The sequence below is a fragment of the Lolium rigidum genome, chromosome 4 (assembly GCF_022539505.1).
Source record: "Lolium rigidum isolate FL_2022 chromosome 4, APGP_CSIRO_Lrig_0.1, whole genome shotgun sequence".
NCBI classification, from domain to species: domain Eukaryota; kingdom Viridiplantae; phylum Streptophyta; class Magnoliopsida; order Poales; family Poaceae; genus Lolium; species Lolium rigidum.
The window spans coordinates 124,719,787-124,733,966 of record NC_061511.1 but is presented as its reverse complement, the minus strand read 5'-3'; the positions used below and the strand labels follow the sequence as shown (position 1 = coordinate 124,733,966).

General features: G+C 42.0%; 1 long non-coding RNA gene across 2 annotated transcripts; it reads left to right on the top strand.

Annotated features, from left to right (window-relative positions):
- The first annotated feature begins 2,106 nt into the window (after positions 1 to 2,106).
- LOC124708700 lies at positions 2,107 to 6,367 on the top strand. 2 transcript variants are annotated; one of them, XR_007005276.1, is made up of 2 exons: positions 2,107 to 2,378; positions 2,465 to 6,367. It is a non-coding gene; the product is annotated as an uncharacterized LOC124708700 (long non-coding RNA). The 2 variants fall into 2 exon arrangements; XR_007005275.1 differs by having other exon boundaries at positions 2,462 to 6,367.
- The last annotated feature ends 7,813 nt before the right edge of the window (positions 6,368 to 14,180 follow it).

Genomic DNA, 14,180 nt, shown 5'->3' with positions numbered 1-14,180 from the left:
GCGTCCGCCTCCGAGACTCCGCTGCACCATGCCGCCGAGACCCGCCAACATCGGCGCAATAGACGGAACACCGCTCCACCAGATGACTTCCTCCAGGTATCACTTGTCCCAGAACGATGCCCTCAAGAGGGAAAACGACACTAGAGGTGCCGCCATCATCTGATCCGTATCCAGATCTGGGGTTTCCCTCGGAACAAAGAGGTTGAGGTCGGATCTGTAGCAACGATGCCTTCAACAAGGTGATGACGCCCGAGGACGCTACCATCGTCGGCTCCGACCGAATCGGAGCCCGGTTCTCACCGGCCAAACCCCACCCCAACGCTGCAGATCCGCCTTAAGAAGAGTCGATGCCGTCCTCGTATATTGCTTACCATCATTAAAATCCCATCATTTTCAATTTATGCTCGAATACTCTTGCATTATTGGTCGTGAAGACACAGCATTCAGCATATCAAGTAATAATCAAGCATCGACTATGTCTGATAGCACTTCTGCATCACTCGACAAAAGCTGATGAGCAGAACTTTGGTAATTTTAATGTTTCTCCAGGTCTGTCACCACCTCTATATGCAAAATAAAATAGCTTACTTAATCCTGAATCCTGATGCATACCTCAAATAGTTGGTTTATATTATCAGCCGTTTTTGCTGATGTCTCAACAAAAAATATTTTTTTCGATAAGCGGCGCTTTATTACTCAAAAGGTTTTAAGTATTACACCCAACCTCTGCATAACCAGGATGCACACAGCCGTTCCGAAGTCTAGGATCCATCTGTATGTGATACAAAAAAAGATAAAGATAAAAGCCAACTATTATGACACTCCGTTGGCTTCAATTCTCCTACTATGCAGCCATCCATGTTGGGAAATAAACTCCGTGGCCGTGTTCTCCAATCGTGTAGACACCTCCATAAAGAGGCCGCGATCCTCCAAACGCTGAAGTGGTGACCATGAACGGAGCAAAGCCGTACACCGGTAGATGACCTGCATAAGAGAAGATTTTTTGTCATTAAAAACCTTGTCATTCCTACATAACCACAGAGACCATGCAACCGCAATCGCTCCCACTCTGATAATCGTTTTGTACCTAGAATCCACCCCATTAAGCCAATTGCCAAAAATGTTTGCAATGCTACGGGGAGGATATAAGGTAGAACCTATCTGAATGATTGACCATATAGATCTAGCAACGTGACGAGTTGAAGAAAAGGTGTTTTATTGTCTCTTCCTCGTGACAGAACACACATTTCGTACAGCCTTGCCAGTTGCGCTTAACAAGGTTATCTTTAGTAAGAATCACACATCTCCGAAGATACCATGCAAAGATCTTTGTTTTAATCGGTATCTTCATCTTCCAGATGAATTTATTATTTAAAACCGGTTGTGTAGATAGACATAGTGCTTTGTACATGGAGCTAACCAAAAATATGCCATTTTTTGTGAGACTCCAACAAAATTCATCCATCCCCGGAACCAGCTGGATAGAACCTAACCGCTGAAGTAGTTCATTCCAGGAATCTAGCCGAGGACCGACAAGATCACGCCTGAACGTTATAGAGGGGGGAGAAGATTCCATCACCTTCTGCAAAGTATCCCCTTTGTGACGAACAATAGTGTAAAAAGCTGGATACTGTTCACGAAGAGTGGTTGTTCCCAACCATATATCCTCCGAGAAACGTATCTCCGCCCCATTCTTAATGGAGAATGACCTCAAATAGTTGGTTTATATTATCAGCCGTTTTTGCTGATGTCTCAACAAAAAACATATTGTTCATGTCTGCATAATAACTACTATACTATATTAAACGTGAACCACTTCGATTTTTGTGGGAATTTTGAGACTTCTTTCAGATTATTACGGTGGTAACACGAAATCCTTTGGATGGTTTAATTTTCGCTGGGGTTTTCTCTGTGTACAGATTCGGTGCCGTATAGAATTTTGTGAGCAATTCTGGCCCGTGGTCCCATTAGAAATTGTCTCATTCATCACCGCTTTGACCGAACGATCTAGGAGTCCTGGCCCGCTATTCTCGACGAAGCTACGCGCGCCCCTGCACTTCTGCAGGCCAATGCTACCTCGCCTCTGGATTACCCCTGCGCCAGGGCTCTCTTCCGACGACAGGCGAGGTGGTGTGGAAACGCCATGGCCGCTGCGTCGGGACGAAAGCATTTCGGATGGAGCGCCCGCCGCCTATGAACTCCGACGAGATTGCACGCGGTGGAGTCCCCTCCATCCGCGGCCCCCATTTTCGACCTCCACCCTCCCATCACCAGCGGCCACCCCTCCCTCCGCCGCCCCCGTTTCGGGCATCCCTCCATCCATCACCGTCGGCCAAGCTAGGTGGTCGGATGTGAAAGGGACGAGAATCTGCCTCGAGGTGAGTTGCCCTATCTTCACAATAAGTCATGATTGAGGATGGGCTTTCTGCTTACTCTGCTCTCTCCTATCCATGGTGACCAGTAGGATGGACGATGGAGGGGCTCTTCTCCATAATTCTGATGTGGATCCGCCGGATCTTGTGTCCCCCAATCCAACACCAGCGTTTTTCAAGGCTAGAGTCGAGTTTGGCTGCCGGCTTCTTCGGGTCATGCTGTTCTGGGCACATGGTGTGCCCTTAGCAGTGCCTAGGTCGTCCGCGAGCTGCACTCGCTGGGCAGTTCCCATCAAGAACGCCACCATGGGCCCATGGTCTTATCCGGCTTTCACAGAGTTGCCAGCAGGTGTGTACCGTCTGCAACATTGAGCTGCTATCAACCCCGTATCCCTTGGTCTTCCATCCACGATTGATTTAGGCGTTTGCATAATCTATGATAGGAGTAGTTTTATTCTAGAACAATTGGTGAAACAATCACCGTTTTTAGGTATCCTGTTGTACTGATATCTCAACGATGGAGGCGCCATTTGGGAAATTTTGTTAGAACGTGATTGAGCAAATTTTCTGCCTTGATTCAGATTGTAAGATGCAGAGAAGCTTCAGTTTTAAATCTGTTCATGCTATTTTGCATAGAGCTAATCTCGATTCCATGTGCATTTCTGGAATTCAACTAATGGAGTTTCAGCAGACTTCTGAATCTGGCCGGCCTCCAGCAAGCTTTTGCTTCTACGACCCCTTAATGAAAATGATATTGAGAAATGGAGGTGAAGGCCTTCTTTCATTATGATTTTTTTTATCACTACATACTTTATAATATAGTGGCTTCAAAAAGAATTAGATAGCTGTTTCGGTCCACTCTTCATTTCATTGTCGCCGCCTTCTTTTTATCATCATCACATCTCCGTATTCTCTGCAATTGCTCTCACAGTTCACAGGCTGACTTGCAGTTCTGACAGCTCCGAGGACACCTGGCTCCGTGAAGTGAACTCATCATAAATCAATTTGTGCATCCTTCCTTCCTTTATTTAGTTTCCTTTCCTGTCCTGCTTTTCTCAACCTTTACGCGAAATTAAACATTCTTATGTTCGTAAGAAAACTAATATTCCTCTGAGTTGCATTGTTGACCTTTCGATTGCCTTGCAATGTGCGTCTATCTATACTAAGAAGTCATACTGCGTGCAAATATGTAGAATACTCCTGAGGCTATCAGTGGAAAGTTCTTGTGTGAATTGCACGCACTTGGGAATATAGGGATCAAGACGCGGTAAAACTCATAAGAGTTGGACTTCATTGTTGTTCACCGTGAGTTACTCCTCCACAAATCAGTAGATTGCAATGCCTCAGCTTACTACCATTTCCTTGTGCATAAATACTTGAATTATCAGAAATGATGTGCAGGCCTTCCTCTGCAAACGAATGTACTATAATATAGATTTTATATACTACAACTTCGTCAGTAGCATTATCTTTTTTTGTATCGTCATAATATCACTGCTTGCCCTATCTTTGTAAATATACGACCAGTCATTGTGATAGCTATACTACCATTTTTCTACGCAAAGGAAAACTCAATCAACTTGGTGCATATGTGGCTTTCATAGTGTAAAAAAGAATATCATGATATTGCTAGCACTACTCTGTAACATGTAATATTATTATCCAGAAACGTTCATGTGTGTGATACTGCAGTTCAGATCAGTGTTTCAGTTGTTCAATCTATGCAGTACTTCAAAGTAAGAAAGCAGAAAAACCTTTAGACCCTATTTCAGTATGGACATCTCTTCTGAATGGGTGCTTCAGTGAACCTGAATTTTTTTGTATTGTTTCGTAAAAACATGAACTCTTAGTGTAGAAGTAAAAATATAATCAGGCACATTGACAGTTCAGGTCATGCTTTTTTTGCTTTTTAATTATGCTACTACTTGATTCTTAGTTAAAGAATACGCAGTTCAGCTTCATCGGTCTTGAGTATCCCTGAGAGTTTTACTAGGACCTCTCTTAGTCTGGTGACAACTACTATTTCCATTTAAATAAGGCACCTGAGTTTCTTTTAGGAATCATTTTCCCTTTTTGATTGCTTTACCGACTACCACGGTTTCATATTGAGATATATGCCACAAACATCTTTAGGAGATCGTGCTGCTTATTTACTAATCCTTATAAATATATGGAGTTTCTGTACTTACCAAGGTAGTGTAAAAGCTCTAGCAGGAGTTGTGTTTGCTGCCACTAAGTAAGTTAACAAAAATGGTAGCAGGTGTATTATTTGTTCGGACCACGCTAGGTTCAAACACAACTTTTTGGAAGCAAAAGTGAACAGAAATTTACTATTAGGTAAGATCCAACACTAACTGTACTATCATTGTCTAAAATAGCAACATGAGTTGTTAGTACCGCTAATGGTGGGGATGTTTAGGCCTGTATCTTTATCATCCTCTTTATTTGATCTGATTTTTTCTACTTAAATAGAACTTTCAGTGGAAAGTCTGATGCTTCAATGCATGCTCCTGCAGAAAGTCACCTTGTATTTTGTTTATCCTGGGATTTCTGTCCTTTTTCATGACAAATAACTTAAAGAAAACTTCACTGCATATTGTCTTCGGTATGAAATATATTGGTTATGTCTTACAAGTTATTGGCAAGCATTTTTTTTAGCTTCACAAAATTTTGCTATATTTTCATCTCTAAATTATGTGTTGACACTTTGAACACAACAAATGATATTCACATTTACGGCATGGACATGCATTCATTGTTACTGAACAAACAAATTAAGAAGGATTAATTAAATTATTTTTTTGCCTGAGTCACTTGCTGCCATGACTTCGAGCGTATCTTAGCAGCCCTACTTTTTCTCCGTTAATGCTTTTATGTATATGTTTCTGCATGGAAAATTATGAAAAAGGAGTTTTTATGAGTATTAGGGGGCTTGACTGTAGGTCAGCTGGTTCACCAATTACATTTCACTATTTGGCATCTGGCCTATAGCCGCAAGGGAGACTTTCCAACTTCTTGTTTAGTGAACAATCCAGTAATTTCAGCTGATTCTTTGAAATGGGAAATTTGGAGGTCAATAACACACTCTATCAGCGAAATGTCTGACAAAATTCTATCTCTATGGGACATCATCAGAGTATTGTGCAACTCCACACCCCGAAATCTAGGCTGCACATGCCATGCTATCCAGTTATGAAGGTTCGAGAGCATCGGGAGCGCCCTAAGTTTTACCTAAAATACTATACTAAGTTAAAGGGTACCACTTTATGCATTATAATTAAAATAGTATGAAGCTCATGTTCACTTTGCTTGAGAGCACATGTACAGTTTCCTTGTGTAAACATATGTACTCATCACTGTGTGGAGCCCATCACGGTATAACTTCTATCATTCACATGTGTGAAGAGCTAGAAAGAAGGTGGTTTATGTATTATGACTGGTCATTATTTTCTTTTCAGCATATATGTACAGTTGTGAATGAAATAAAATGCATGTGTGCGCTCAATTTTAGTTTCCCTTGCCGTTGTTTTCCACCGAAGTGAATGACTCCAATGAATGTTGTAGATTTATTCTACGAAGGAATCCAATAAGTGAGTATATAGTGAAAATCATTTGAATTTTCATAACATATGTTTCATTTGTGGTGTATCGGCCCGTTTATTTATTTGATCCTCTGTATTTGCATAAGGTAACAGATTTTGTATTGTTTCTTTTGCTCAGTTTGAGACGACATGATGTGGCGCATTCATGGCTTGGCTGAGGAAGAGTCCGTCAGAAAGCATGTATCCATCAAGAACATCCACATCGTTGTCGTGGTCATGTCATCGGCAAGTCCTATTTCTTGCTTTGTTTGCAACTAAACATGGTGCTACAGATTTTATGTTCACATTAGCTTCATTGGAAAGACAAGATACACATTTTGCTACCCAACATAGATTAAATGATTAATTGAGATCGAGCTGAAGGATAGATAGATCACCTCTAGACTATCGACATATATCAGGAACACATGCTTCTCATATTAAAAATATGATTTTCCAATTTCATTATCCGTTACTCAAGGATTAAACAATATTCTTCCCTACTTTTAGCAAGTAAGCAACATTTGCTGCGTCGACAGTCCATAATCAAATTGTGCTGCATGGGTAAACAATAGTTTTACCATTGGTATCTACTCCAACATCTCAGTCTTCACAAGTTCCATGGAGAAAACCTCCATTTCGGCTGTTCCAGCTCCAAACAATGAGACGGGGCCTCCAACAATTTGTGCCCGCGATGTAGCAGCTCATCCATGTTATAATCGAGATGCACAATAAACGAAGAACGAAAAATAAAACACTGCAGGGGACACGAGATTTTAACGTGGAAAACCCTTGCAACACACAAGGGAAAAACCACGGGCGCCAGCCAGCAAAACTTCACTATTTCGGTGGTGTTTACAAACGCCGTGGGTGTACAATGATGCGACAAACCCTAGCGGCGGCTTACAGGGAAAATATATAGACGGTGGCAACGATCCGGGCCTCGCTCCGCTCGTCAGAAGTTAGCCTCTTCTTGGAATTTGGATCACAATATAACAAACTCCACCTTGAGACAAATTCCTTGTAGCATGAACTTCAACAATCACCTGAATCAACAAAGAAAACACTTGCCGGCGCCAATAGCCACTTGGGCTAAACAAGTTATACCAACCAAGCTTGAGCAAAGCTCAAACTTGGACACAGGGACAGAGCTTAGTCATCATATCGACAGGATTATCATGAGTACTAATCTTGCATACCTTCACTTTACCTTTTGCAACCACATCTCCGATTGCGTGGTACTTAATATCAATGTGCTTTGTCCTCTCATGGAACATCTGATCTTTAGTAAGATAAATAGCACTTTGACTCGTCACCGAACAACTTAATGCAAGAATTATCTCCACAAAGCTCAAGCATATAAACCTTTCAACCAAACAGACCTCTTTACCCGCCTCAAGCAATAGCCATGTACTCAGCCTCGTAGTAGATTGTGCAACAAAGATCCCGCAAAGTAGCCTTCCAGCCTAACAAAGACATCCACCAACAAGAAACACATAACCCGTGAGGGACCTTCTCTTATCCAAATCGCCAAGCATAATCTGAATCCACGTATCCGGCGAGCCCCTCACCAATCCCGCCAAACCTCAAGCAAGCTTTTGATGTGCCGCGAAGGTACCGAAAATCCACTAAACAAGCTTTCCAATGTTCTTACCAGGATTAGCCATGTATCGACCGACCAAACTCATAGCATATGACAGATCAGGACGTGAACAAACCATGGCATACATCAAGGAACCAACAAGCACTAGAATAGGGAACTCGAGACATGTACTCAATATCATCTTCGTAGCTAGGACATTGCAAAGCCGACAACTTGAAATGAGAAGCAATAGGAGTAGTAACTCGACTTTGCATCATGCATATTAAAACGATGAAGAACTTTCTCAATGTACTTTTCCCGTCTAAGAAACAACAAACTAGACTTTCCGTCCCTTTTAATTTCCATGCCTAGTATTTTCTTAGCAGGACCAAGATCCTTCATCTCAAACTCACTACTTAATTGATTCTTTAAAATAGTGATCTCTTTCATGCTCTTGGCAGCAATCAACATATCATCAACATATAGCAGCAAATAAATAGGTGATCCATTAACAAATTTGATATACACACAACTATCATACTGAGATCTCTCAAAACCATGTGTAAGCATAAATGAATCAAACATTTTATACCACTGTCGTGGCGACTGTTTCAGACCATAAAGGGACCGCTTTAATTTGCAAACAAGATCCTCCTTTCCAGGCACAACATAACCTTCAGAGTTGGTCCATATATATCTCCTCCTCCAACTCACCATGCGTAAAAGCAGTCTTTACATCTAGCCGCTCAAGCTCAAGATCATGCATAGCAACAATACCAAAGAAAGCACGAATAGAACTATGCTTCACAACCGGGGAGAATACATCATTATAATCAACACCTGGAATTTGACTCGAAACCTTTTGCTACTAACCTTGCCTTAAACCGTGGAGGCTCATTAGGAGACAAACCTTCCTTTCTTTTAAATATCCACTTGCAGCGGACATCCTTCTTTTGTTTAGGCAAGTGCACAACATCCCATGTGCCATTCTTCTCGAGCGATTGCATCTCTTCTTGCATCGCACCTACCCACTTCTCTTTATCAACCGAAGCAATGGCTTCGAGATATGTAGCTGGTTCAATATCATGCTCCACCTGTTCAAGCACAACTCAAAGCATAATCAACAATATCACATTCTTGAATTAATCGGGTAGGAGGTGCAATATTTCTCCTAGGGCGGTCAGCAGCAATAGACCGTCCTTGTCGCTGAACAAAAGGTGGTGAAGGTGGAACATCATTATCATCATTGTTGGTTTCAGGAACCATATTTTCATTCTCCTTTGCGTGCTCCACCTGCACGCCAATTCTGTGCTGCTCATCATCAGAAACATCAGGAGAATCAATAGCATCGAAATATCAGTAGATCGGACTATCATTAAACATAACCGCCTCATTAAAAACGACATTCCCGCTCAACACAATTTTCTTAGTTTCAGGATTCCATAATCTATATGCCTTAACTCCCGAACCATAACCAAGGAAGATGCACTTAACAGCCCTTGGCTCCAACTTTCCATTATCAACATGAGCGTAAGCAAGGCAACCAAAAACTCTCAAATCTGAATAATCGACGAAGCGAACCGGACCATACCTCAATTGGAGTTTTCTTATCAAGTGGAACGAAGGTGACCCGTTGATGAGATAACATGCGGTGGAGGCTGCTTCAGCCCAAAAACTTTTATGCATCTTTGCATTAGACAACATGCAGCGAGCCCTCGAAATAATGGTCCCGTTCATGCGTTCAGCCACGCCATTCCGTTGAGGGGTGTACGGAATGGTATGATGTCTTACCATCCCATCATTGCCGCAAAACTCATCAAATTCATTTGAACAAAATTCCATACCATTGTCGATACGGAGTATCTTAACCTTCTTTTCAGCTTGGGTTTCTACCATAACTTTCCACTTCTTAAAAGCATTAAAAACATCAGATTTATGTTTCAGGAAATATGGCCACACTTTCCTTGAGTAATCATCAATAATAGTAAGCATGTAATTAGCACCACCATTAGAAGTTCTACGGGACGGACCCCAAACATCAGCGTGTACATAATCTAAAATGCCTTTGGTGGTATGAACGGAAGCATTAAATTTTACTCTTTTATGCTTACCAAAGATGCAAGTGCTCACGTAACTCAAGCTTACCTAAATCGCAGCCATCAATTAGCTCTCTCTTTGCCAATTTCGCCATGCCAAGCTCACTCATATGTCCAAGACGCTTATGCCAAAGGTTAGTCTTACTAGATTCATCGTAACTAACAGCAGCAAGCAATACCAGTGCAAAGTGCTACCTCTAAGGACATATAATTTCGCAGAATTCATATCACCAATCATAATAATGAGAGAACCCGATGATACCTTCAAAAGTTTGTTCCCACCTTTGTACTTGTACCCGTCACAATCAAGGGTACTCAAAGAGATCAAATTCCTCGCCATGGAGGGTATGTGTTTCACTCCTGTCAACGTGCGTGTCATCCCATCATGGGTCTTGATCTCGAACAGTAACCAATGCCAACAATGCTGCACCGGTTGTCATTCCCCACACGCACAAAATCTCCACTCGCACGTACTCATAAGAACTGAACCAATCTTTGTTACAAAGCAAATATGAAACGAACATGCGATATCAAGAATCCATTCATCATCACGTGAAACACATGCAGCCAAGACAGCTAAGCAATCTCCATCAGAACTATCACTACCATCATTACCAGCAACAACAGCAGCCTCACCATTACCGGTGACAACGGCAGCCTTACCATTACCATCATTATTTTTCGGTTGCTAAGTTCCGTTTCTTTTCTCCTTGTTCTGCAGCTTCCAACAATCATCAATATTGTGGTTAGATTTCTTACAATACCTGCAGAACTTGTCACGTCCTTTGGACTTTGAGCGACCTCTGTCGCCCTTGCTCTTATCTCTCGTTGTTGTGGTAGTAGTTATCTCGCCGCTCGGGCCTGCCACGGACCTCTAATGCCTCCGCCTTGGAGGACGAACTTTCAGCCTCGCACCATAGATTTCATTTTCTCCTTTTGTTGGAGAGCATCATAAACTTCCGCGAGAGTTAGTTTGTCGCGGCTCAATAATATGGTGTCACGAAAATTACCGAAAGAATTAGGCAAGCGAGCATAAAAGAAGAAGACCTAAATCCTCATCCTCATACTTAACTTCTATAGACCGCAAATCAGAAACAATCTCTTTCCAGGAAGATAGGTGATTCATTACCGAACCTCCCTCTTGCAACTTATGCGAGAACAGCTTCATCTTCACGTGCAATCTGCCCGTGAGATCCTTGGACAAACAGATCTCCTCTAGTTTGACCCATAACTCGGCGGTGGTTTTCTCCTGCAACACTTTGATGCGTGTAGTTGACACGTCCGTTGGGAACCCCAAGAGGAAGGTGTGATGCGCACAGCGGCAAGTTTCCCTCAGTTAGAAACCAAGGTTTAATCGAACCAGTAGGAGTCAAGAAGCACGTTGAAGGTTGATGGCGGCGAGATGTAGTGCGGCGCAACACCGGAGATTCCGGCGCCAACGTGGAACCCGCACAACACAACCAAAGTACTTTGCCCCAACGAAACAAGTGAGGTTGTCAATCTCACCGGCTTGCTGTAACAAAGGATTAACCGTATTGTGTGGAAGATGATTGTTTGCAGAGAAAATAGTAAAAACAAGTATTGCAAGCAGATTTGTATTTCAAGTATTAAAGAATGGACCGGGGTCCACAGCTCACTAGAGGTGTCTCTCCCATAAGATAAAAGCATGTTGGGTGAACAAATTACAGTCGGGCAATTGACAAATAGAGAGGGCATAACAATGCACATACATGACATGATAAGTATAGTGAGATTTAATTGGGCATTACGACAAAGTACATAGACCGCCATCCAACCGCATCTATGCCTAAAAAGTCCACCTTCAGAGTTATCATCCGAACCCCTCCAAGCATTAAGTTGCTAAACAACTGTACAATTGCATTAAGTATGGTGCGTAATGTAATCAACAACTACATCCTCGGACATAGCGCCAATGTTTTATCCCTAGTGGCAACAAGCACAACACAACCTTAGAACTTTCTCATCATCGTCCTGGTGTCAATGCGGGCATGAACCCACTATCGAGCATAAGTACTCCCTCTTGGAGTTAAAAGTAAAAACTTGGCCGAGCCTCTACTAGAAACGGAGAGCATGCAAGATCATAAACAACACATATGTAATAACTTGATAATTAACATGACATGGTATTCTCTATCCATCGGATCCCGACAAACACAACATATAGAATTACAGATAGATGATCTTGATCATGTTAGGCAGCTCACAACATCCAACAATGAAGCACAATGAGGAGAAGACAACCATCTAGCTACTGCTATGGACCCATAGTCCAGGGGTGAACTACTCACTCATCACTCCGGAGGCGACCATGGCGGTGTAGAGTCCTCCGGGAGATGATTCCCCTCTCCGGCAGGGTGCCGGAGGCGATCTCCCGGATCCCCCGAGATGGGATCGGCGGCGGCGGCGTCTCGGCAAGGTTTTCCGTATCGTGGCTCTCGGCATCGGGGGTTTCGTCACGGAGACTTTTTATAGGCGGAAGGGCAGGTCAAGAGGCGGCACGGGGGCCCCACACCACGTGGCCGCGCGGCCAAGGGGGGCCGCGCCGCCCTATAGTGTGGCCCCTCCGTGGCCCCTCTTCGTCTCTCCTTTGGACTTCCGGAAGCTTCGTGAGAAAATAGGCCCCCGGGCTTTGATTTCGTCCAATTCCGAGAATATTTCGTTACTAGGATTTCTGAAACCAAAAACAGCATAGAACAAAGAATCGGCACTTCGGCATCTTGTTAATAGGTTAGTTCCGGAAAATGCACGAATATGACATAAAGTGTGCATAAAACATGTAGGTATCATCAATAATATGGTATAGAACATAAGAAATTATCGATACGTCTGAGACGTATCAAGCATCCCCAAGCTTAGTTCGCTCGTCCCGAGCGAGTAAAACGATAACAAAGATAATTTCTGAAGTGATATGCCATCATAACCTTGATCATACTATTTGTAAACATATGTAGTGGATGCAGCGATCAAAACAATGGTGATGACATGAGTAAACAAGTGAATCATATAGCAAAGACTTTTCATGAATAGTACTTCAAGACAAGTATTAATAAGTCTTGCATAAGAGTTAACTCATAAAGCAATAAATCAAAGTAAAGGTATTGAAGCAACACAAAGGAAGATTAAGTTTCAGCGGTTGCTTTCAACTTGTAACATGTATATCTCATGGATAATTGTCAACATAGAGTAATATAACAAGTACAATATGCAAGTATGTAAGAATCAATGCACAGTTCACACAAGTGTTTGCTTCTTGAGGTGGAGAGAAATAGGTGAACCGACTCAACATAAAAGTAAAGAGAATGGTCCTTCAAAGAGGAAAGCATCGATTGCTATATTTGTGCTAGAGCTTTTATTTTGAAAACATGAAACAATTTTGTCAACGGTAGTAATAAAGCATATGAGTTATGTACATTATATCTTACAAGTTGCAAGTCTCATGCATAGTATACTAATAGTGCCCGCACCTTGTCCTAATTAACTTGGACTACCGGATCTTTGCAATGCACATGTTTTGACCAAGTGTCACAATGGGGTACCTCCATGCCGCTCGTACAAAGGTCTAAGGAGAAAGCTCGCATTTTGGATTTCTCGCTTTTGATTATTCTCAACTTAGACATCCATACCGGGACAACATGGACAACAGATAATGGACTCCTCTTTAATGCATAAGCATGTGGCAACAATTATTATTCTCATATGAGATTGAGGATATATGTCCAAACTGAAACTTCCACCATGAATCATGGCTTTAGTTAGCGGCCCAAAGTTCTTCTCTAACAATATGCATGCTCCAACCATGAAGGTGGTAGATCTCTCTTGCTTCAGACAAGACGGACATGCATAGCAACTCACATGATATCCAACAAAGAATAGTTGATGGCGTCCCCAAAAACATGGTTACCGCTCAACAAGCAACTTAATAAGAGATAAAGTGCATAAGTACATATTCAATACTACAATAGTTTTTAAGCTATTTGTCCCATGAGCTATATATTGCAAAGGTGAATGATGGAGTTTTAAAGGTAGCACTCAAGGAATTTACTTTGGAATGGCGGATAAATTCCATGTAGTAGGTAGGTATGGTGGACACAAATGGCATAGTGGTTAGCTCAAGTATTTTGGATGCATGAGAAGTATTCCCTCTCGATACAAGGTTTAGGCTAGCAAGGTTATTTGAAACAAACACAAGGATGAACGGTACAGCAAAACTTACATAAAAGACATATGGTAAACATTATAAGACTCCATACCGTCTTCCTTGTTGTTCAAAACTCAATACTAGATGTTATCTAGACTCTAGAGAAACCAAATATGCAAACCAAATTAGCAAGCTCTAAGTATTTCTTCATTAATGGGTGCAAGGTATATGATGCAAGAGCTTAAACATGAGCACAACAATTGCCAAGTATCAAATTATCCAAGACATTTTAGAGTTACTACATGTAGCATTTTCCAATTCCAACCATATAACAATTTAACGAAGAAGAAACTTCGCCATGAATACTATGAGTAGAACCTAAGGACATAT